Source organism: Gossypium arboreum, chromosome 5, assembly GCF_025698485.1.
Source record: "Gossypium arboreum isolate Shixiya-1 chromosome 5, ASM2569848v2, whole genome shotgun sequence".
In the NCBI taxonomy this organism is placed as follows: Eukaryota; Viridiplantae; Streptophyta; class Magnoliopsida; order Malvales; family Malvaceae; genus Gossypium; species Gossypium arboreum.
In genome coordinates, this window is record NC_069074.1 from 67,901,144 (window position 1) to 67,926,624 (window position 25,481).

The 25,481-nt window shown below is 35.9% G+C and overlaps 1 non-coding gene across 1 annotated transcript; it reads right to left on the reverse strand.

Moving 5' to 3' along the window:
* Nucleotides 1-22,677: 22,677 nt before the first annotated feature.
* Nucleotides 22,678-22,784, reverse strand: LOC128293527 (small nucleolar RNA R71). The gene has a single exon (XR_008283708.1). It is a non-coding gene; the product is annotated as a small nucleolar RNA R71 (small nucleolar RNA).
* Between the last annotated feature and the right edge of the window lie 2,697 nt (nt 22,785-25,481).

Consider the following 25,481-nt stretch of genomic DNA (forward strand, 5'->3'; position numbering starts at 1 on the left):
ATTACGACAATCCATATAATGAGTTGAATTAAGCTAAATTATATCTAAAATGACTAAATCAAATAAATACCAAAATCACAAAAGTATTAATCAGATAAAATAGAGTAGTCGATTAATATCAATGTTGATAATTAGCTTTCGTATTAGGGATCTAAACTGCTCAAACTCCTAATTGGTCCAATTTTATCTCTCAAACACCATTTTACCCAATTATACAATTTAATCCAATTTATCTCTTGACCTCACTAGACTAAACCGGGATAATGAAAGTTGTTAACAATAAGATCTCCTATCGGTTTCACCTATCTAAATGTTCCCTTAGATTTGTCAATTCAAGGTTTTGAAGTTTATTTGATTTATTCTAATTTTCACAATCTAGTTTTTAACCCTAAAATTAATCATTCAACATTTCAATCAATCAACCACAATAAAGTTTAGTTCCTACTCATCATCAAAACATAAAAGTCCAACCAATTTCATGCTCAAATGAATCATCAAATAATCACAAAAGAGGTAAGGGTTAAGAAATGCTTAGTAAATCTTGAAGAGGTCCTTGATGGAATTGATGACAGGCAAGAATAATCCATAATCCAAAATAATATTTTTTTGCAACTTTGAATAACCAAAACATTTAAATCTATTGAATATCATGAAGAAAAACCCAAAATGACACAAGAGGCCATTGTACCTTTTTTAATTAAAGAAAAATGTAGAAAAATAAAGAAAATGGCAAAATAGATCTAACCTAGAAAAGGGAAAACCTAGGAATCTAAAATGATTGAGGGAAGAAAAAGATGATAATAGGAATATTGAATGTCTAGATTTTTGTGCCATAAAGAGGCTTTAAATAACGTGACATTACAACCCTCATATTGACAAAATTGCCTTTCAAAATGTGATGACTTGAGCTTGTTTGGACAAATAATTGCCTTAGCAAATTTTCACTCATTAGGCTTTAGTGTCACGACACCCAGGTATTAGTATCTTAACCTTTACAACAATTGACTCAAAGAAGGCTTGAAGAGCACTTAGTGTCGTGACATTGGCTAGTTGGTGTCATGACCTGGACCACAATCTACTTGATCCCCTTCATTTTGATGTTTGGCTTAAAGCTGTAACCTTGAAAGCTTGAAGTCATGACCTTAAGGCACAATATTGGACATCTACAATTGTAACACCCCCAAAATATGGCCTAGGAGTTTTAGGGGTATTTTAGGAATTTTAGTCTTAAAGTGTTCGAATTTTTGTTACAAGGTATATCGATAATGTTTTCATCTATGGCTTTTAGAAAATTAAATCAATTTCTAAAAATGAGTTTTAAATACCTTTAATTTTTTTTAAAAAAAGACTAATTTGTAAAAGAGTCAAAACTTAGAGTTTTTAAGAGGCAATTAGACCAGATTTTAGAATCCAACCTAAAAACCCCATTTATAGTTTTATTTTCACGTTAGTCTTCTTCTTCTCTCATACTTGCGCCATCCATAGTTCTCCCAACTCTCCCAATCGATTTTGAATTCCAAATTCTAATTCCTTTTGATTTCTATCATCTCTTAAGTTATAAATCTCCATAGAAGTTAAGAAAAACACCAAAAAACACCATAGTTTTTTCCATTGTCAAGCTTTCGGGTTTTCGCTCAAAATATTGGATTTTCATCAACTAAGGCGACAATTCGATTCCTTATGAGTTCTAATGTAATCAGTCTTTAAAATTGAATTTTTAGCAATTAAATTGTATGTTTTGAATAAAAGTCAAAAATTGAGTCGTTAATGGTGGATTTCGGGATTTTAAGTAAAAACGTGGTTTCAAAGTGTTTTTAATTAGTTTTGACATGATTAAGAGGTTTCTAAACTTATTTTTAAGTTTCGTTAAATATTTCTTGAGTTTTAATGAATTTTCAAAAAATAGCCATAAACATGTCAAAAAAGTCGATACTATGAACTGAGTAGTTTTATGTAGTTTAAAAGTTGGCAATTAGTCGTAGGTGAATTATAAGATGAACGGATTTTGTTTCAGCTGAAAAGATTGAGTATAGACCGAGATATTCGAATTTAAAGTTTGTTATGTTAAAGGTTTTAGTTATTTGAGAACTTAGTTTAGAATTTTGTTTTTGACTGCTTGTGGTGAGTCTTTGGCTGATTTTTTGAATGTATATCGTGTGGTTATTATGTTGAAGCATCAGAACCGTTAGAGCCTTTTACGAGTAAGGAAAAGGGTAAGGAAAAACTAGTTTAAGCTTTCAGAAATTAGGCGAAAGCGTGATTGGTGAGTGTTCGGAATCGCTGCTAGTAGACATGATTCATAGTGTTAAATGGGAGCTTAGGAATAGCCTAAACCTCTAACTAAGTTCCGATGTAAACTTTCTATTTTCCTTGTTTTATTTTGGTAAATTATGTGATTATAAGAATATTTATGGATTGGTTATTATGATACGATATTATGATATGAGATGATGACTATTGTGAATTATATTGTGTTGTGGGCATATTAAATATGCCAAACAATAGTGATGATGTTGTGTTAGCAATATAAATGTGCAATGAAAGTGTGCAAAAATTGGTAAATATGTATGTGTTAAATTATGGAGTGTGATGCTAATGTAGTAGGTTATGTATGTGATAAACTGATTTTAATGCACTCATATGTGGTTGGATACATGATGGCTCAATGAGCATTATTATGGCACTTTAAGTGCAATTAAATGTGAATTCGATAAGCATGCATTGTGGATACATTAGAGAGTGTTAGCTTTATGCTTCACTTTTTGGATATGTTTGACTCGGTGAGTCATTTGGTTTGTTGGAGATCCATGTATCTGATGTGTGGTGATAGAGCCTACTTTTATATTTCATAGCCTCAAGTGCCAAATTATTATTTAAATATAATCTTATTTATTGTGATAATGCGATGGGTGATGGATGCAAAAATATGTGAATAATATGCTAAATAAGTTGATTAAAGTTTCATGAAAATGCTATTATGTTCTCATAGTAAATTATGTATGTAATTGTGGTTTGGGTCATTTTCATTTAACTTGTGAATGCTTGTGAGTATCTAAGCTAGACTTATGAGTTATTTAAGCATGTAAACATTGTTTAGTCTTGATGAATTATTGTTAAATGAATTATATATATAAGCGAGTAGAGTGTAATTGCATGTAGTAGAATATGTTAGTTTTATGATTTAGTGAAACATTAACATGTTAATTTGACTTGATTAGAATATTGTTGTGAGCGTGTTGTAGTATGCTCTTGCTTAACCTTTGATATTGTGTGTACATTGTGGTTATTCTGAGCATTCATTGAGCTTGTTAAGCTCATCCACTCCTTTTAAACCCTTGCAGAGTAGTTAAGTGTTAGTGTGAGCGGTATGGTTCCAAGGGGTGATCCAAGCAAGCCCTTTTTTTGTTATTTCGTAGGTGTTATTATTATTTGTTTTCATTTTGGGAATAAGGTAATGTGGTAGACTTTTACTGATATTTTCCATGATGTTTTGGATGCCTCCATAGACTATTTGTTCCTAAGTTTATGAGATTCATTTCGTATTATGTCGATTATTGCTCAAACTTACTTTCAATATTTGAGATTGTTATTATGGCCGTTTTGATGTTTATTTGATGATGGTATGATAGCATGATGAATTGGTACAAGTTGGAATGACTAATATGCTTAAAAATATTATATTTTTCTGGTCAAAAGCAGAGGTATCGATATTCGTGTTGTAAAAAACGATACCTCTATGTTTTTGAAATGTGTAGGAAGTCAAAATCGTAAATTGGTATCGATACCATATCACGAGTATCGATACTCAAAGTCATTTTATCAATACTTTTGCAAAGGTACCGATGTTTTCTGAGATTTTGATTTTTGACAAAAAATAGATACTGGTTTGGTACTGATTCTACAAACGGTATCGATACCGTACTAGGAAAATATTGATACCATTGTCCTAGTATCGATACCAATGTGACTTGCTTTGATATTTTGCTAAGTGGTCTTAATGCATGTTTAATTATTATTAAAGTTTATTTAAAGTATGTTTAACATGTTCTAATTGTAACACCCTTAACTCGTATCCATTGCCAGATTAGGGTTACGGAGTACTATCGATCAATTAGAAACCTTTAAACATTATAACATTCAATAATTTCAAAAATATCATAAACCATTCATTCTTATACATGTCATCCGTAAACTGAGCCCTCGAGGCTTTAAAAATATCTTGGGAGCAATTCGGGACTAATTTGAAACCAAATTAGAAATTCAGGAAAAAGAAGCAAAATTTGAAACAGGGGGCACACGACTGTGTGGCCAGGCTGTGTAACTTTTGAACAAGGGACACATGACTATGTCCTAGCCCATGTCCTCCCCCATGTAACTCTCTAAGTAGGGTCACACAGTTGTGTCACATGCATGTGTGTTAGGCCGTGTAACTCTCTGAGTTGCTCTACACGCCCATGTGCCAGGCCGTGTGATAGACCATGTAACTTATTGACTTGCATGCAAAGAACTATTAGATTACACACGGTCATGCCGCAAGCCCGTGTACCTCATATGGCTGAGTCACACACCCATGTCTCAGGCCGTGTGAACCCATAATGAACCATTTCTTGCTCAATTTCACTCATTTTTTGCATAGGTACCTACACACTTCAAATACACATATGGAAATTGCAATTCAAATTTAAACACACTCTAACATAATCACATATTCACTCTATGCATCAAACATTTAGCAACCTTGACACCTCAATGTATTCCATTACAATTCATTCCCAGCTTATAGCTACAAGCACATCTATTTCTATAAACATACATCCATTTCATTATAAGCTCATGTTGACTCATAGCATACCATTTTACACATAACCTTTCAAACACATTTAAGTAATAAGTAAAAGTTCACAAGTTGATCAAGTGCATAACATATCACAACATATTACTCGTACATGCGATATACCAAAACCGAGAAATTAAGTCTACCAAGACAATACATAAGGTCCTAGTACATGCAATATACCAAAACTGAGAAATTAAGTCTACCAAGATTCTCGGATAGTGTGATTCCTAGCGTTGACTCGATCTTCTTAGCCTTCAAAATGTGATCTACAAAATGAACAAATTATAGGCAAGCTTAAATGAAATGTGATCTACAACCCTTATATTGACAAAAATGGCTTTCAAAATGTGGATGACTTGAGCTTATTTGGAAAAATATTTGTCCTAGCAATTTTTCACTTGTTAGGCTTTAGTGTCGTGACAACCAAGCTTTGGTGTATTGACTTCTACAATAATTGACTTAAAGAAGGCTTGAAGAGCACTTAGTGTCATGACATTGGCTAGTTGGTGTCATGATCTAGGCCACAATCTACTTGATCCCCTTCATTTTGATGTTTGGCTTGAAGCTACAACCTTGAAAGCTTGAAGTCACGACTTTAAGGCATAATGTCGCGACATCTACAACAATCCAATTCAAGTTGAGATTTGGTGAAGTCCAACTCCTTCGTGGTAATGGTCGTGACACATAGGCTCCACTATCGTGACCTCGACCATAGTAGAGGTCCTGATTGATGTTTTGCCTCAATCACCTCCCTATACAAGCTCAAATTAACCATTAGACTTCTAATCGCATAGTTTTTCCGGTTTGGTTCTCAAAAGTGATAAAATGTAATAAAAGCTAACATTGAAACTAAAATCTAAGAATCGATAAAATGCATTAAAAAGACTTTTAAACTAATTGAAAACAAGCTCATTAAGTATATGAAAGAGCCTAATTTGACGTATCAAATTATGACAGGTTAGTTCTAAACTATGTAACTAATTCTTGTGTTCATCTCTTTTATTTTACTCTTTGATTTTGACTTTCATACTCCTCATCATTGTCTCCAAAGCCATTTTTGGGATAGGATCGACCACTTGGAGATGTTAGGCTCATCTAATGTTTTAAAAGAATTCTCATATCTTTATTTGGTTTTGGACTAGAATGACGTCTCTTGACCCTACCTTCTAGGTCCTACTGACTCTACAGCATCAGTGAAGCCTCGAGGCAATTACTAGCGATATGAATCCATCTTCCTTTAAACATTCATGACTTTAAGCCAATTCAACCTTAAATCAACATGTTATGTTGTTCTCTCATATTTCAATATTCATGAGCATTGCCGCAGATGTGCTAGGAAAATGAATTCTTCCAATCATGACTTCTAAAAGTTCATATACCCATTACACATATACAATAATTTACTACACCTTTCAGATTTAAGATCCATTTTCAAAATCATATTCATAGAACCCAATATTACACTTATCTCAGGCACAAGCCATAAAGTCTCAAAATTTCCAAGATAATTTCTTATTTATTAAAATAGATTCTATACAAGTAGAATTTTTTCAAAAGTCTACTCCAAATAACAAGGTCTTAACATTACTCCATCACTATTCACAGATCTTAAACTTTTCCCTTCTATCCCTATGCATAATCACACTTAAGTAGTAGTGCAAAATTTAAGTCTAGTAAGGCCACACACTATCACAGATTGTATTCACACACCCAAACTTGTCACATACGACAAATCACATAGTTCCTTTTTAATGTTCTACACACTTAGTTACAAGTTTTCTAGCTCAAGAGGTGCCTCTTGGTGTATTTCATAATCACCAAATATGTTTTGAACATCACTATTTCAAGAGTTGTTCTCATATTGCCATTTTGATGTGGCCACATATGGATCAAACCTTATCAAAGACACTATTTTAGTAGTGTAGTTCCCTCAACCCGGCCTGAATCATTGAGTTTAGATCTTGGATGTTACTACACAAAATACTTAATTGAATTATTGAAACAGTTGACAAATACTCTTTTACTGAAAACATTTTTCTTATTATTTTAGATGAAAGATTGAATATCTAAGAATAGAGGAAAATATTTAAAATAAAATAAAATAAAATAAAATAAAATATTACAACAGGCTTATTACAACTCATTACAGTATAAAAGTTTGTTAAAGATAGACTCTTAGGGCATAACCTTAAACTATGCCATTATTCCACTGTATGCAATAACCCACTTTGCCATTACCTTGGCGCATTCCTAGCCTATCCCTCATAACGTATTCAAACAACTGCCAAACCTGAAAACAAACACAAATCTTGTAAGTTCAAGATAAATTAGTGAGCTTTATTACAAAATACCTTGGAGGATAGTTTATAAGATTGAAAGAACATCAATGCGCTAGCTACTCTTCTAAATCACTTACTTCTATTTCAAGCGGAAACTATCACAGTTCTGACATACAGTTACACACCAATTATCATACTCTTAACATACCAATTCTTTCTAATTGAAAATCCTTCTAAACATTTCATAAATCATAGGTATTCCTCAAGAGAACTATACCTTCAGAGCCAATTCATACAGACCATCTCTTAGCACACATACTTACTCTAGAATAGTTATTCACATATATTAATCATTGGAGGATACATACACATTTGGAAAATACTTCCGTAGATCTGAATACCATCAAACTCACAATGATAATATAATTCATAGATCATTTAGATGAATTCAACAACCACTTTATCAAAAGACCCCAAATGCTTAGGATAATAATAACTCAGATTTGATTTGATTTCAGAAGAGGACATAATACAACTCAGATATGGAAGATTTTAGATAACTCAGATTTAACTATTACATAACACAGATGAACTCACTTAACAATTTCTTATGTCTCTCATAACTACGAATACACCTAATTTCAACAATAATAGAATATCATGGTAGATACCCTTTTTAAACACACAGAAACATACTTCTTTCCAAGAACTTCCTTAACTTATTCGATTACTTCATAAATCTAATTCAACCAAAATAACCTTAGGCATATCATAACCTTATCTTAGCAATATTTATTACAGAGTGATCAAAATTTATCCAGAACGTACCAAAAAAGCAGATTATTACATCTTACCAGATAGACTTAGCTGAACATGCCACATGGATCAACTAGAATATGCCATAAAAGTTTTATACAAAATCAAGTGTTTACTATCCCGGCGGACTATCATAGAAGATGCCATGGGTTTCTTCCTTATGGACTTAAACATAATTTCATGTATGGTGATTTGCCATTTCGATTCATACATTATCAAAGGCTACAGCATGAACATACATACAAACATATCTTGCCATGGGTTTTAGCCACATGGACTTATACACAAGTTCATGTATCGTGATCTACCATTCCAGTCTTCATCTTACTGGAGGCTACACCATTAATGGTTCCAAATCATATTAAGATGCCATGGGTTTCAACCTCATGGTCATACTCTTGTTTTCATATCGTGATCTGCCAGTCTAGTTTGCAATATAATTGCCCTACCAGATGCATCACAAAGGAACATTTGCTCAGTGATCATTAAATTAGATGATCACATTTTTCTGGTTCATACAACTCGTCTATTAGACCTTACCTGCTTGTTTACCAAACATTATTCTTTTAAAAAAACCTTATACATATAATCATTTCACATTTCTCATCTTTACTATACTTATACTCTTACCAATTTTTGTAAACATAATCATCCCATATATATATATTTCTTATTTGAACAATTCATATGAAAGAGTCAAAATAGAGACTCACCTAACACTCACCTACTATAGTTTAAAACTCCAGACTCAACCATCCTTCTCGAACCAGTAGCAACAACTACTTACATAATATAGGATTACCATTAAAACTGATTTACATACAAATTAATATCATCTTAATCATTGATAACCCCCATGTAAAACCTTATACTTACAACTTACTATTCATATACCACATATAGACTTACTTTTTCAAAACATCTAACATGCAGAGCTATAATACCTAACCAGAGATGGAATGATCACTGAGAAAACTAAGAATTCTTAACTTCAAAATTAATGAGGAAAAGATACCATTGGATTTAAAGAAAAATAATAAAAAAATAGCATTGAAGGAAGAAGAAGAATCCTTAGCATTGAAGGCAAAAAAAGAATCATTCTCACACATATATATGACCCATCCTATTTAGTGGAACTAAAAAATTGTCACAACTTCAGAATTTGTCCTTCTTAATGGCTTACAATTTTCAAGAGAAACATAAATGAGAGTCCTACATTTACAAATATCATACTAATCTGTCCAGTTGATTCCTAACTAGGTTACTTTTCAACCTAACTAACACAGTACTTCAGAAAAACAAGGCATACTATACCTTTGGCGATAACTCATATCATGCTTACCCCTTTTCGCTTAACACAATATTTTCCTTTAAATAGTATAATATCCTAAAATAAAATCTCCACTTACTTATATGGTGGTTTCTATATGCCTACACGTATACGCCAAAGTAAGCAATTGGGCGGATTATACTTCGCCAAACAAATTATTTTACTAGAATATGCCTAAATCTTGGACTCGCCAGACTTGGGATGTGGCAAGTAGGTAGATTTCTTAGTCATGTCAATTATGATGTACACTTGTCAAGCCATGTCATACTTGTTGGGATCTAGTGCCCTTAGTGTAATGACCATCGTATGTGAGTTGAAATAAACAATATATATATATATATATATATATATATATATAAATTAAAAGAGTGGTTTTACTACAAGTGTATAAGTCAAGTTGTAATATAGAAATTTACAATGATATACGGAAGTATTCCAAGGACCATACCCAAGGGATTGTGATAAACCATAAATGTAACATATTTTAATCCCATTCTTAATGCATTTATGGATGATTAATGATGTATTTAGTGAATTTGATGCTCCTAATCCCTTAAATTCATGTTTCTATACTTAGGAGAGCATTTGGGAGCAAAAGGAGAGAAAAATGGGCCAAAATCAGAGTTTTCAGGATCCACACAGGCAGGCCAAACGCCCATGTGCCAGCCTGTGTCGATATCGCTCCTTGTTTCCCAAACACGCGGAAAAAGCCAATTTTTAGGGTTTCTGAGCATTCAAAAGTCTATAAATACATTCTAGAAGAAGATCTAAGGGGGCACGTAGAGTAGAACACAGGAATTACTCGAAGAACGCTAACGGATTCAGCTCGGAAGTAGGATCACCTTCAAGACTGAAGATCTTCCTCCAATTTCTCTCTCGAAGTTTTTAGGTTTCTTTATGTTTTGTTGTTTTCCTATTTTTGAGATGTTTTCCTATTACAATATGAACTAAACTCCCTAAATACCTAGGGAGGATGAAACCTAGTATGGATCTTATTATTTAATATTCTGAATTTAATGATAAATACTTGTTCTTGTTCTTAATTATGTTTTCTTAATTCTTGTTTTAATATTTTCAGGATATTAATTCAAGTTGATGTGCTTATTTAGTGGAGAAAAGGCCTGTAACACCCCGAACCCGAGACCGTCACCGGAGTCGAACAGGAGGTGTTAACAGACTTCAAACCACTTATTGAGAATTTCCCAGACAAGCTGCCAATCTGTGTACTAGTCGTTTCAAAAATCATAACTTGAGTTTTACAACTCGAAAATCAGTTTCGTAATTTTTCCCTGAAACTAGACTCATATGTCCATCTACAGATTTTTTTCTAGAATTTTTGGTTCAGCCAATTAGTACAGTTTATTAGTTAAAGTCTCCTATGTTACAGGGGTCGACTACACCGACCTTCGTGCATTACAACTCGAATAACTCCCTGTGCAGGGCTTCAATACTGATGCCGTTTATTTCTATAGAAATTAGACTCAAAGAGGAATTTATACATATATGGTATGACTCCTAATTATCTCTGGTTAATTTATAATGAATTTTCAAAGTCGGAACAGGGAATCCAGAAACCGTTCTGGCCCTGTTTCACGAAAACCCAAATATCTTTTAACATACAACTCATATGACCGTTTCGTTTCTTCCATATGAAAATGGATTCATCAAGGTTCATTTACATAATTTATTCACTATTTAATTCCATTCCTACTATTTTTAGTGATTTTCCACATCCACATTACTGTTGCTGCCAGCATCTATTTCTAGGGTAGACTTTCTCTAACACATAGTTTCTATGATTCAACCACCCCTTTTACATATATAGTCCAAAATATAATCATGATGACCCATTCTAATGGCTATTCATTGCCAAACATTTCCGTGCTTCTTAATGAGCATATACATACCAAATGATTATAACATTATGCTCAAAACATTTATAAGCCATTTTCGCATGGCTATTCAAAATTTTACATACCCAGTTCAAACAAAACATAATAGCCTATACATGCCGAAATGTACTCCAAGACCAACTACGAAGAAAATACCAAAAGTTGTTAGCCGGTGTGATGACTTCGATGACGGTCCCGAACACGCAAAAAGTCGAGTCCAAGAAACCTAAAATAGGTGACAAGCAAACACCGAATGAGTATATAACTCAGTAAGTCATAAGCAATGCACTAACAACCATTAATAACATTATCGCAAGAGGAAACAAAATGGAACGAGGCTAATTACTCCATTCAAACCGAACTATACCATAGTTCCTTAGACCTTTCGATTCAATCATACATCTACATGACCTTTCACTCATTCCGCGATAATTCTTATGTACGTGACTTCAATTTACATTGTCACATAGGTTCAAACTTACCAAGCTCGACCCCAAATATAAACTTAGCGCCTGTTAGCCATGAACTCAAGGTACTTACCCGATCCACTGTCCGTGATCAGCTCAATAGTGTCGCACACTTAGTGTCAATAGTGATTCAAAAGCATATAGTGAGTCCACACACCTAGTGCTATATAATCAACTCGCACACTTAGTGCTACATGATCAAACTCGCACACTTAGTGCTGTACAAGTTTTAAACCCGCACACTTAGTGCCATTCTCATGATCACAAATGTTTATACCCGCACACTTAGTGCCGAAATCAACAACTCAATACATCTCACCTCTTTTCCTTCCATTCAATACTTCCATCACCACATACACACATGTATATAAATTCATCATTCCTTTCGGCATAATTACATAGACATTATGTCTATTCAAATCAATACAAAATATATGCTTAGTGACTTACCTTGTGTTGGGTAAAACAGTCCAAGTCGGCTACTCGATGACCTTCGTCTTTCCCTTGCTTGATTCTCCTTCTTTAACTCCTTGAGCTTAATCAATAAATCAACTAGTTTAACCATCTTGCTAAACATTCATAATTCAATTACACATGCATATGTATGTTTGTATATTCGGCAACCATCCTCACTTATTACCCATTTAGTCAATTATCTAAGCCAAGATAAGACTTCAATACGGTTGCCTCTAACCGAATACATGCACACCAATCTACTTCATTTGGCCGAATATGCATGTCTATGTTGAGGCCAATTTTACACTTAATACCACACAAAAAAAAAACAGCATACATTTTACTAACTAACGCATTACATATTGTAGCTCAATACACATCTCTCATTTACTACATAATCGAAACATCATCACAAGCAAATATACACCTTGAAATAGTATATATGTCATACCAATTCATCATGTGCAAACACATATTCATGTAGGTGCAAGGGCCGAATCTCAAGTTGTTTATATCCAAATATAAACACATATCCAAAGCTCAAATCTTACCTACCATGCAACATGCATGAATCATACTTATGGATATACCATGACCGAATACATCACAACACCATAATTTTGGTCATGATTAAGCAAAGAACTTAATGTCTTACTCAAAAATACTAAAAAGAAAGTCCAAGAGCCATCAATCCACCATCACATATACCATTAACAAGCTTCATATTTAACATGCAATGGCATTAACACAAAATCCACCTTGGCCAAATACCATCCCCATGATATAACAAAGATTTGAACCATGGGCTAATAAGAACATCAAGCTAGTAACTAAAACATGCATGAATCTCATGGCACAACCTCAAACATACCTTAATCTTGATGCAAGTATAGCCAAACCCTTCCTAATCCTCTTCCAAACCAAACATGAAGCAAAAATTCCTCTTCTTCCTTAGGATTTTCGGTCAAGTGAGAATGAAAGGATGATCAATTTTTTTCTCTTCTTTTCTTCAATACACGGCAATAGGGGTTCACTCACACACATTTTTTTTTTCATTCTTTATTACCGATGCTTATTTGTTTATTTCTTTTCTCCTAATGCACCAACAAAACATGTCTATGACATGTTTTGCCCATCCCTCATTGTCATGGCCGCCACCTCTTATAAAAGAGGGATATTTGACATGCAAGGCCATTGTTTTGCATGCATGCTTTAATTAGTCATTACACATTCCCCATCATACTTCCAAAGTTTTCTACTAGGTCCTTTCTAGTGAAATTCACATTTATAGCTCTAAATCAAAACATCAAAATGTCACACATGAGTTAACACATATTATAGGCAATAAAATAAATATTAAATTATTTTTATGCCTCGGTTTTGTGGTCCCGAAACCACATTCCGACTAGGGTCGTTTTAAGGTGTCACAACTCTCCCCACTTAAGAAATTTTCGTCCCCGAAAATCTTACCGTAAATAGATTTGGGTATCGCTCTTTCATAGAGTTCTCGGGTTCCCAAGTAGCTTCTTCTATCCCGTGTTTAAGCCATAACACCTTCACCAATGAACCCTTTTGTTTCGCAACTCATTCACTTCACGAGCTAGGATACGAATCGGTTCTTCTTCATAACTCATATCGGCTTGAATTTCAACCTCGATGGACTAATTACGCATGACGGATCGATCTATAGCGTCGAAGCATCGAAACATGAAAGACGTCGTGAATCTTTTCAAGTTCGGGGCAAAATCGACGATACATAATCGGACCGACTCGTTCGGATATCTCATATGGCCCGATGAACCTCGGACTCAATTTGCCCTTGCGCCCAAATCGAGTATCTTTTTCCAAGGCGAAACTTTAAGAAACACTTTATCTCCCACCGATACTCAATGTCTTTTCGTTTGAGATCCGCGACGACTTCGACGATCGGAGGCTATCTTTGATTTTCACGGATTACTTTTACTTTCTGCTCAAGATCTTTAATCAAATCCACTCGAAAATTTTGCTCTCACCGAGCTCGGTCCAAAACAATGGTGTACGGCATTTACGCCGTACAAGGCCTCGTAAGCGCCATCTTAATACTTGATTGAAAACTATTGTTGTAAGAGAATTCAATCAAAGGTAAATGTCGTTCCCATGAACCACTGAACTCGAGGATGCAACATCTCAACATATCCTCAAGTATCTGAATTATTTGCTCGGATTGACCATCGGTTTAGGGGTGAAAGGCGGTGCTGAAATGCAACTTGGTACCCAAAGCTTCTTGCAATTTCATCCAAAATCGCGAGGTGAACCTCGAATCTCTATCCGACACAATGTAAATCGGACTGTAATCTCACAATCGAGAAACGTACAATTCAGCTAGTTTATCCAATGAAAATCCGACGACAGGATAAAGTGAGCCGACTTAGTCGGTCTATCAACAACAACCCAAATCGCATCCTTCTTACTAGTCGACAATGGCGGCCGGACACAAAGTCCATTGTGACTCGATCCCATTTCCACTCGGGTATCATGATCGGTTGAAGTAACCTCAAGGCACTTGATGTTCCGCTTTCACTTGTTGACATATTAAACATCTCAAACAAAGTCGGAGATGTCTCGTTTCATACCATGCCACCAAAACCGACATTTCAAATCGTTGTACATCTTCGTACTCCCGGGTGAATTGACATTCGGCTACAATGAGCTTCGCTCGAGTCATCGAAATGAGTTCGAATTTCTTGGAACACACAAATGATTTCGAACCTCAAACAATCGTCATCATCAATTTGAAACTCCGATTCCTTGTTCGAACACACTCACCCGCTTTTGCAACCAACTCATCATCAACTTTTCGAGCTTCGAATTTGATGAGTCAATAATGGTTTGGCCTTTAATTCGCTATTAACACATTGTCGAGTAGGATAGACAAGTGTACATTCATTGCTCGTAAAGCAAACAATGATTTCCGGCTTAAGGCATCCGCAACCACATTAGCCTTTCCCGGGTGATAATCAATGACCAGCTCATAATCTTTCAACAACTCAAGCCAACGTCTTTGTCTCAAATTTAAGTCTCTTTGAGTCATCAAATATTTGAGACTTTTGTGATCCAAAATACATGGCACTTCTCACCAAATAAGTAATGTCGCCATATTTTCAAGGCGAATACGATGGCGACTAATTCGAGATCATGGGTCGATAATTTTTCTCATGTGGCTTTAATTGTCTCGACGATAGGCTACAACTCGACCTTCTTGCATCAATACGCAACCTAACCCAAGTAGGGAGGCATCACTATAGATGACAAACTCTTTGCCGATTCGGCAGTATTAGTCTTTGGAGCTTCCGTCAAATGAGTTTTCAATTGGTCAAACTTTTCCGACACTTTTCCATCCATTCAAACTTGACATCTTTTCAAGCGGTTTCGTCATGGGTGTGGCTATCATCGAGAATCCTTTACAAACCGTCGGTAGTAATCGGCAAGTCCCAAAAAGCTCGAACCTCAAGAATATTTCTTGGAGGCTTCCAGTTAAGTATGGCTAAAATTTTGCTCGGTCGACTCGAATACCGATGCAGATACCACATGACCAAAGAAGCTAACTTCTCTTAACCGAACTCACACTTTTGAACTTAGCATATAACCGCTTATCCCGTAAAATTTGCAACACTAATCTCGTGTGCTCCACATGTTCGGTCTCATCTCTTGAATAGACCAAGATGTCGTCAATGAACACAACTACGAACTGATCCAAATACGGTCCAAGATCCGATTCATCAAATCCATAAATACCGCAGGGCATTAGTGAGCCCAAACGGCATCACTAAGAACTCGAGTGACCATATCTCGCTCAAGGCGCTTTGGGTATGTCCGAATCCGAATTTGCAACTGATAATAGCCCGATCTCAAATCTATTTTTGAGAACACTGAGGCTCCCTTCAGTTGATCGAACAAATCATCGATACGCGGTAACGGATATTTGTTCTTTATTGTCACTTTATTAAGCTGACGATAGTCGATGCACAACCTCATGGTTCCGTCCTTCTTTTTCACAAACAACACTGGTGCACCCCAAGGTGAAAAACTTGGTCGAACGAAACCTCTATCCGTCAACTCTTGCAACTGAGCTTTCAACTCCTTCAACTCGATTGGTGCCATACAATACGGAGCTATCGAAATTGGCGTAGTCCCAAGTACAAGCTCAATACCAAACTCTAATTCCCGAACAGGTGGTAAACCCGGTAATTTTTCAGGAAAAACATCCGGGTATTCACAAACCACCGGCACTGATTCGGGTTTCTTTTCCAATTCCTTATCATCAAGTACATACGCAAGGTATGCTTCGCACCCCTTTCTTACATGTTTCTGGGCCAACATTGTTGATATTACAGCTGGCAACCCCTTTAAGTCCGTAGACTTAACTCGGATTATCTCGTTATTCGCGCACCTCAAATCAATAGTCTTGCTTTTACAATTCACAACTGCATCATGCACGGTCAACCAATCCAAACCAAGAATAACATCAAATTCATCAAACGGCAAAAGCATCAGGTCCGCCGGAAAGCAGGACCCTCGGATTACTAGGGGACATTTCTTGCACACTTTGTCGACAAGCACGTAACGACCCAAAGGATTTGACACTCGAATTACAAACTCAGTAGACTCAATAGGTAAAGTCTTACTGGATGCTAAGGTTTCGCATATATAAGAATGAGTAGAACCAGGGTCAATCAAAGCAATCACATTAGTATCAAAGAGAGTGAAAGTACCAGTGATAACATCAGGGGAGGATGCTTCCTCTCATGCACGGATGGCATATGCCCTAGCAGGAGTACGGGTCTCAGACCGAACAGCCGTATCAGTGGCCCCTCTCTGACTACCATCCCTACCTCCTGAAATTCTTGGTGGTTTACCTCTAGCTGTCATTCCACTAGGTCTTGCACCTTGCATCCTATTCTTCTCATCAAGCTCCGTGCAATCTCTAATGAAGTGGTCCTTCGAACCGCATCCGTAACAAGCCCTATTGGTAGACTTACCCCAACATTCACCTATGTGTCTTCTCCCACATTGGGGCATCGTGTTTCTCTTGACGGTTATTGCCCACACTAGCTACCAAGTAGCTCTGGAGTAAAATCAATGGTCGTGTTTCTAATGGAAATTCCGCGATCGTCCTCGATTTATTGGTGTCCTCCCGAACTTCTTTACAGCCGAGAACGGAGCTTTACCCGTCGATCTTTTGCGATAGTCTCTAGCTTCAAATTCACCTTCTTCTTCTCCTTTCCAAGTTCCTCCGCCTTGCGTGCTCGTTCAACTAGTGTTATGAATTCTTTTATCTCCAAAATACCCACTAGTAGCTTTAGATCTTCATTCAATCCTTCTTCAAACCTCTTGCACATAGCAACCTCATCAGCCACACACTTAGGGCATACCGACCGAGTCTTACTTAACTCATGTTCTTATTCAGATCATGTCATACGGCCTTGCTTGAGTTCCAAGAATTCCTTACACTTTTGATCGATGACAGTTGACTAATATATTTCTTTCAAACTCGTTTGAAAGAAATCCCAAGTAACTTGTTCGTTTGGAACTATGGAAATCAAGGTCCTCCACCAATAGTAGGCTCGGCCTCTTAACAAGGATATAGCACACTTTAGACATTCATCGTGTGCATGACAATTCATCAAACACCGAATAGTGTTATCAAGCGAACTCGGCCTTTCGGCATCATCAAGAACTATGGCCTGAACTCTTTAGCCCGCGCTTCCTAATCAAGTCTACGGTGGCTTACTCAATTTCACGTGGTCGAGAATCGATGGCATTACGGCTCTTGGGGTGGATTATTCAAATTCGGAATTGTTGGACAATGGATTGGTTCGGGCATATTATGCGACCCACTCATTCATCATGGTAAAGAAGGCTTGTCTAGCCCCTCACCCCGATTATTCGCAGATGACCGAGGTTCAACAGCGACGCCCCTTGTGCAGGAGCAGCCGCTACACTTTCAACGTCATCCGCCAAGGTTCTCTCTACACCGGATCCATTTACTAATCAAAACAATAATTTTAACCGTCAAGTCATCACACATTTAAACATTAACATTAAGGCATGTATAGCTAGACTCATACGTGCTATGATAGTCCTAGAACCGACTAAACCATAGCTCGATACTAATAAAATTGTAACACCCGAACCCGAGACCGTCACGAGTCGAACACGAGGTGTTAACAGACTTCAAACCACTTATTGAGAATTTCCCAGACAAGCTGCCAATCTGTGTACTAGTCGCTTAAAAAATCATAACTTGAGTTTTACAACTTGAAAATCAGTTTCGTAATTTTTCCCTGAAACTACACTCATATTTCCATCTACATATTTTTTTCTATAATTTTTGGTCGAGCCAATTAGTACATTTTATTAGTTAAAGTCTCCTATGTTACAGGGGTCGACTACACCGACCTTCGTGAGTTACAACTCGAATAACTCCCTGTGCAGGGCTTCAATACTGATGTCGTTTGTTTCTATAGAAACTAGACTCAAAGTGGAATTTATAAATATATGGTATGACTCCTAATTATCTCTGGTTAATTTATAATGAATTTTAAAAGTCGGAACAGGGAATCCAGAAACCGTTCTGGCCCTATTTCACGAAAACCCAAATATCTTTTAACATACAACTCATATGACCGTTTTGTTTCTTCCATATGAAAATGGATTCATTAAGGTTCATTTACATAATTTATTCACTATTTAATTCCATTCCTACTATTTTTAGTGATTTTTCACATCCACATCACTGTTGCTGCCAGCATCTATTTCTAGGGTAGACTTTCTCTAACACATAGTTTCTATGATTCAACCACCCTTTTACATATATAGTCCAAAATATAATCATGATGACCCATTCTAATGGCTGGTCGTTGCCAAACATTTCGTGCTTTTAATGAGCATATACATACCAAATGATTATAACATTATGCTCAAAACATTTATAAGCCATTTTCGCATGGCTATTCAAAATTTTACATACCAAGTTCAAACAAAACATAATAGCCTATACATGCCGAAATGTACTCCAAGACCAACTACGAAGAAAATACCAAAAGTTGTTAGCGGTGTGATGACTTCGATGACGGTCCCGAATACGCAAAAAGTCGAGTCCAAGAAACCTAAAATAGGTGACAAGCAAACACCGAATGAGTATATAACTCAAGAAGTCATAAGCAATGCACTAACAACCATTAATAACATTATCGCAAGAGGAAACAAAATGGAACGAGGCTAATTACTCCATTCAAACCGAACTATACCATAGTTCCTTAGACCTTCGATTCAATCATACATCTACATGACCTTTCACTCATTCCGCGATAATTCTTATGTACGTGACTTCAATTTACATTGTCACATAGGTTCAAACTTACTAAGCTCGACCCCAAATATAAACTTAGCGCTGTTAGCCATGAACTCAAGGTACTTACCCGATCCATTATGCGTGATCAACTCAATAGTGTCGCACACTCAGTGTCAATAGTGATTCAAAAGCATATAGTGAGTCCGCACACCTAGTGCTATATAATCAACTCGCACACCTAGTGCTATATAATCAACTCGCACACTTAGTGCTACATGATCAAACTCGCACACTTAGTGCTGTACAAGTTTTAAACCCGCACACTTAGTGCCATTCTCATGATCACAAATGTTTATACTCGCACACTTAGTGCCGAAATCAACAACTCAATACATCTCACCTCTTTTCCTTCCATTCAATACTTCCATCACCACATACACACATGTATATAAATTCATCATTCCTTTCGGCATAATTACATAGACATTATGTCTATTCAAATCAATACAAAATATATGCTTAGTGACTTACCTTGTGTTGGGTAAAACAGTCCAAGTCGGCTACTCGATGACCTTCGTCTTTCCCTTGCTTGATTCTTCTTCTTTAACTCCTTGAGCTTAATCAATAAATCAACTAGTTTAACCATCTTGCTAAACATTCATAATTCAATTACACATGCATATGTATGTTTGTATATTCGGCAACCATCCTCACTTATTTCCCATTTAGTCAATTATCTAAGCCAAGATAAGACTTCAATACGGTTGCCTCTAACCGAATACATGCACACCAATCTACTTCATTTGGCCGAATATGCATGTCTATGTTGAGGCCAATTTTACACTTAATACCACACACAAAAAAAAAACAGCATACATTTTACTAACTAACGCATTACATATTGTAGCTCAATACACATCTCTCATTTACTACATAACCGAAACATCATCACAAGCAAATATACACCTTGAAATAGTATATATGTCATACCAATTCATCATGTGCAAACACATATTCATGTAGGTGCAAGGGCCGAATCTCAAGTTGTTTATATCCAAATATAAACACATATCCAAAGCTCAAATCTTACCTACCATGCAACATGCATGAATCATACTTATGGATATACCATGACCGAATACATCACAACACCATAATTTTGGTCATGATTAAGCAAAGAACTTAATGTCTTACTCAAAAATACTAAAAAGAAAGTCCAAGAGCCATCAATCCACCATCACATATACCATTAACAAGCTTCATATTTAACATGCAATGGCATTAACACAAAATCCACCTTGGCCAAATACCATCCCCATGATATAACAAAGATTTGAACCATGGGCTAATAAGAACATCAAGCTAGTAACTAAAAACATGCATGAATCTCATGGCACAACCTCAAACATACCTTAATCTTGATGCAAGTATAGCCAAACCCTTCCTAATCCTCTTCCAAACCAAACATGAAGCAAAATTCCCTCTTCTTCCTTAGGATTTTCGGTCAAGAGAGAATGAAAGGATGATCAATTTTTTTTTCTCTTCTTTTCTTCAATACACGGCAATAGGGGGGTTCACTCACACACATTTTTTTTTCATTCTTTATTACCGATGCTTATTTGTTTATTTCTTTTCTCCCTAATGCACCAACAAAACATGTCTATGACATGTTTTGCCCATCCCTCATTGTCATGGCCGGCCACCTCTTATAAAAAGAGGGATATTTGACATGTAAGGCCATTGTTTTGCATGCATGCTTTAATTAGTCATTACACATTCCCCCATCATACTTCCAAAGTTTTCTACTAGGTCCTTTCTAGTGAAATTCACATTTATAGCTCTAAATCAAAACATCAAAAATGTCACACATGAGTTAACACATATTATAGGCAATAAAATAAATATTAAATTATTTTTATGCCTCGGTTTTGTGGTCCCGAAACCACATTCCGACTAGGGTCGTTTTAAGGCTGTCACAAGGCCCCTGTTTAAGAGTACATCCGCCATAATTAAGCTGAGTTGCATGCAACCCTAGAAATAGGGCAACATAAATCTACCGAATTAGAGTCAAATCTAATAAGGGAATCCATAGATCGAGTTAATGCGACAATAGAGGTTTTAATTAGAAAGAGATTTCAATTAATCAACCTAGAGTCAGTTGTTTTTAGTCTCGAAAGGGATATTAACATAATTTAGGGATTTCGACGGATCTAGACAAGTGAATAAATCGTTAGATTCAGAATCAGAATAATGAGTGAAGTCTAGGTGAATTCTTCCTTGGGTATTGTCTTTATTATTAGTTTATTCGATTACTTTCTTCACTCTATGTCGCGTTAAGTAGTTAATTATTTATTTAATTTTAGATTAAAATAAATCCCTTATATTTTAGGCTAAATAATAGAAAGAAAGTTAATACTAGTACTTTTAGTCCTTGTGGATACGATACTCTGGACTTACCGTAACTAATACTATCATTCGATAGGTGCGCTTCCCTTAGTCGTAATCGTAGTCTAGTTTAGTGGTTCATAAAACGATCATCAAGTTTTTGGCGCCATTTCCGGGGACTAAGATATTTGGAACGCTTGATTTTTTATTACTTTAGCCATTTTTTTATTGCAATTTGTTTTTGTTTTTATTTTAATTTACTAATTTTTTCTTTTATTTTCTTTTAGCAGGTTTCTATAGTTTATGAGTAGAAGGAATCTGTCAGGACCATTATTATTCAATAGTGAAATTAAAAGTACAACTTGTAGAAATCGTAGAGAAATAAGGCGAAGCTTATAGTATATAGAGGAAGAGCACGAGGACGATACTAATACTACCGAGGAGATGGATGAAAATCGGAATAATCCGCTACCTCCTTTGGTTGCCGCGAATCCTGTAAATCAAAATCCTACTCCTCGTACCATGTATGATTATGCCAAACCCACTCTCACTGGGGCTAAATTGAGTACTGTTAGACCTACTATTGTTGCAAATAATTTTGAACTGAAACTTAACACTATTCAAATGATTCAACAGTTTTTTTAGTTTGATGGTTTGCAAGATGAAGACCCAAATACTCATTTGGCCAATTTCTTAGAGCTCTGTAATACTTTCAAGATAAATGGCATTTCTGACGACGCCATTCGCCTACGATTATTTCCCTTCACATTGAGAAATAAGGCCAAGCAGTGGTTGAACTCCTTACCACGAGGTTCCATCACTACTTGGGATCAAATGACTGAAAAGTTTTTATTGAAATACTTTCCACTGGCCAAGACAGCAAAGTTGAGGAATGATATCTCTTCCTTTGCACAAATGGACTTAGAGACCCTACACAATGCATGGGAGAGGTATAAGGATCTATTGAGAATGTACCCTCACCATGGGTTACCTCTATCGCTATAGGTTCAGACTTTCCACAATGGTTTGAACCCCTCAACTAGGTAAATGATTGATGCAGCTACCGGTGGTACTATAAATAATAAAACACCTGAGGAGGCTTATGAGTTCATAGAGGAGATGTCACTGAATAATTATCAGTGGCAAGTTATGAGGACAAAGTCGACAAAAGCAGTCAGTGTTTTTAACGTTGATGAGGTTACCATGTTGTCAAATTAGGTAGAACTTTTAAATAGAAAGATTAATGGTTTATGTGGTTTTTCGTAGGTACATCCGGTGATGTAGTGTGACACGAGTGGATGTGGAATGAGCAATTCAAAAAATCTACCTTACGGTCCTATTATGGAAAATGAGCAAATGAATTATATGGGTAATAATCCTAGACTTTAAAATAATCCTTACAGTAATACTTACAATGCAGGTTGGAGAAACCACCCAAATTTTTCATGGGGAGGCCAAGGAAATCAAAGGCCACCACTCCCCTCCGGGTTTCCAACAACCACCTTACCAGCAGAAAAAGAAGCCGAACCTTGAGGAGATGCTAACGAAATTCATCTTCGTGTCAGAAACTCACTTCCAAAATAATGAAACCACACTAAAAAATCAGCAAGCGTTGATTTAAGGGCTCGAAAATCAAATTGGTCAACTTGCCAAGATGATTTCAGAATGACCACAAGGTAGCTTATCGAGTAATACCGAAACTAACCCAAGAGAGCAACTTCATGTGATTACTGTCCGAGATGAAGAAGGGTTAGTTGAAGATGAGCCAAAATTGAGACAAGAAGATGTGGTAGATAAAGGTAAGGTTGAGGTGAGCCACAACGAGCAAAAACGGGTCATAAAGGAATATAAACCTCGTGTGCCATATCCAAATGCGATTAAGAAAGACCATACAAATGAACAATTCTGTAAATTCCTTAAACTGTTGAAAAAATAACATATTAACTTACCGTTTATTGAAGCTCTTTTGCAGATGCCAAATTCCGTTAAATTTTTAAAGGAGCTTTTAGCAAATAAGCGAAAGTTAGATGATTCGTCGCACGCAGAGCTAAATGCAGTGTGCTCAGCCATATTGCAGAATAATGTATCATGTAGTAATTCTGTCTATATGTACTTTTATTTTTTGAACAAACTGGTTAATTAAAATATCCATTAGTTTCATTAATATCTTTGTATCTTGCCCTCCACAAGTTTTGCATTCAAAGTAAAATGAAAATAAATATTAGCTCACTAATTATCTAACGTTTAACTAATACTAAAAAGTATTATGTTGTCAGATCATAATACGAAAAGATGATTTATATTAGCAAATAATCTAAATATGTCCTTAGTCTAATCGAAATTGAACAAACCAATTGAAAAACTAATAAATTGTCTATCAAGTTCAATTGGGGAGATACCTTGTCTTGGGTATTGGAGTGGATGACTCCCAAAAGATAAATACATAGATGTCACTAACAGGGCTGGCAGTACATCGGATAAGACCCAAGTAGAATAGATCCTAAATTCATTTATGAATTTATTCACTTGTGACGTTCATAGTGTGTCATACCTTAATCCTAAGTGGATGATTTGCTATTTTGTGTGACTCATATACTTTGATGTAAATGAAAACCTGAGTTCAAATAGATAAGGAACTGAAAGCTGGTACATGAGATATACAAGTTTTACAATATGTAGCATAAGTTCACAATAATGGAACTCATAGCCTAATAAAGGGTAAATGATATCCTATAATCGGTATTACATGAATGATGAAAAGTAAATGTAGTCACTGGTCATTTATCTTTGTGATAAATGATTTGATTACTATTTGATAGTACTTGACATTTCATGAAGGAAGGTGTAATGATTACTGTGAGATAAAATAGGATCATATTGGGAGAACAAATTTATCCCAAAGAGATTAATGATGTTTTATGAGGGTAATGATGAGTCCTTATCATATGATTATTTGGGGCTATATCTTACTTAAATATGCTTCGTTTCTTGAGTATTTTTATATATTTTAGATTCATTTTAGTTTACTTGACTTTTTTATGTTTGATGTGGCGCCCCAAACCCGACCGGAATGAACCAACCTGAATCTAAAACGTCACATTAAACACTTACGTAACTCTCCATACCAGTCATCCAAACACACCATAAAACCAACCATCACACCATCAAATCATGCTTAATCAAGTAGTTTTAAACATGCAAGCCTAAATTATGCTTCAACTAACACAAGTTACCAATTTAGGGTAAAATCGTCATTTTGCACATCACAAGCAAAAACTCATAATTCATGGAATTTAGTCCCATTAGTATCTTGGGCATTTAGTTTTAAACCATTTTTGAAATTGTAACACCCCGAACCCGAGACCATTGCCGGTGTCGGACACGAGGGGTTAACAAGCCAAGTTCACATGGTTTGCCCACCAATTTGACATTTCCAGTCAGGCTGGAAGACTGCATCACCGTCGCCTTAAAAATCATATCTCGAGTTTCACAACTCGGAAACTGGTTTCGTAAATTTTCCCTGAATTTAGACTCATATATCCATCCATGGATTTATTTCTAGAATTTTTGGTCGGGCCAACTAGTACAGTTTATTAGTTAAAGTCACCCATGTTACAGGGATCGACTGCTCTGACCTTCGCGCGGTATAACTTGAATATCTCTCTGTACAGGGCTTTAATGCTGGT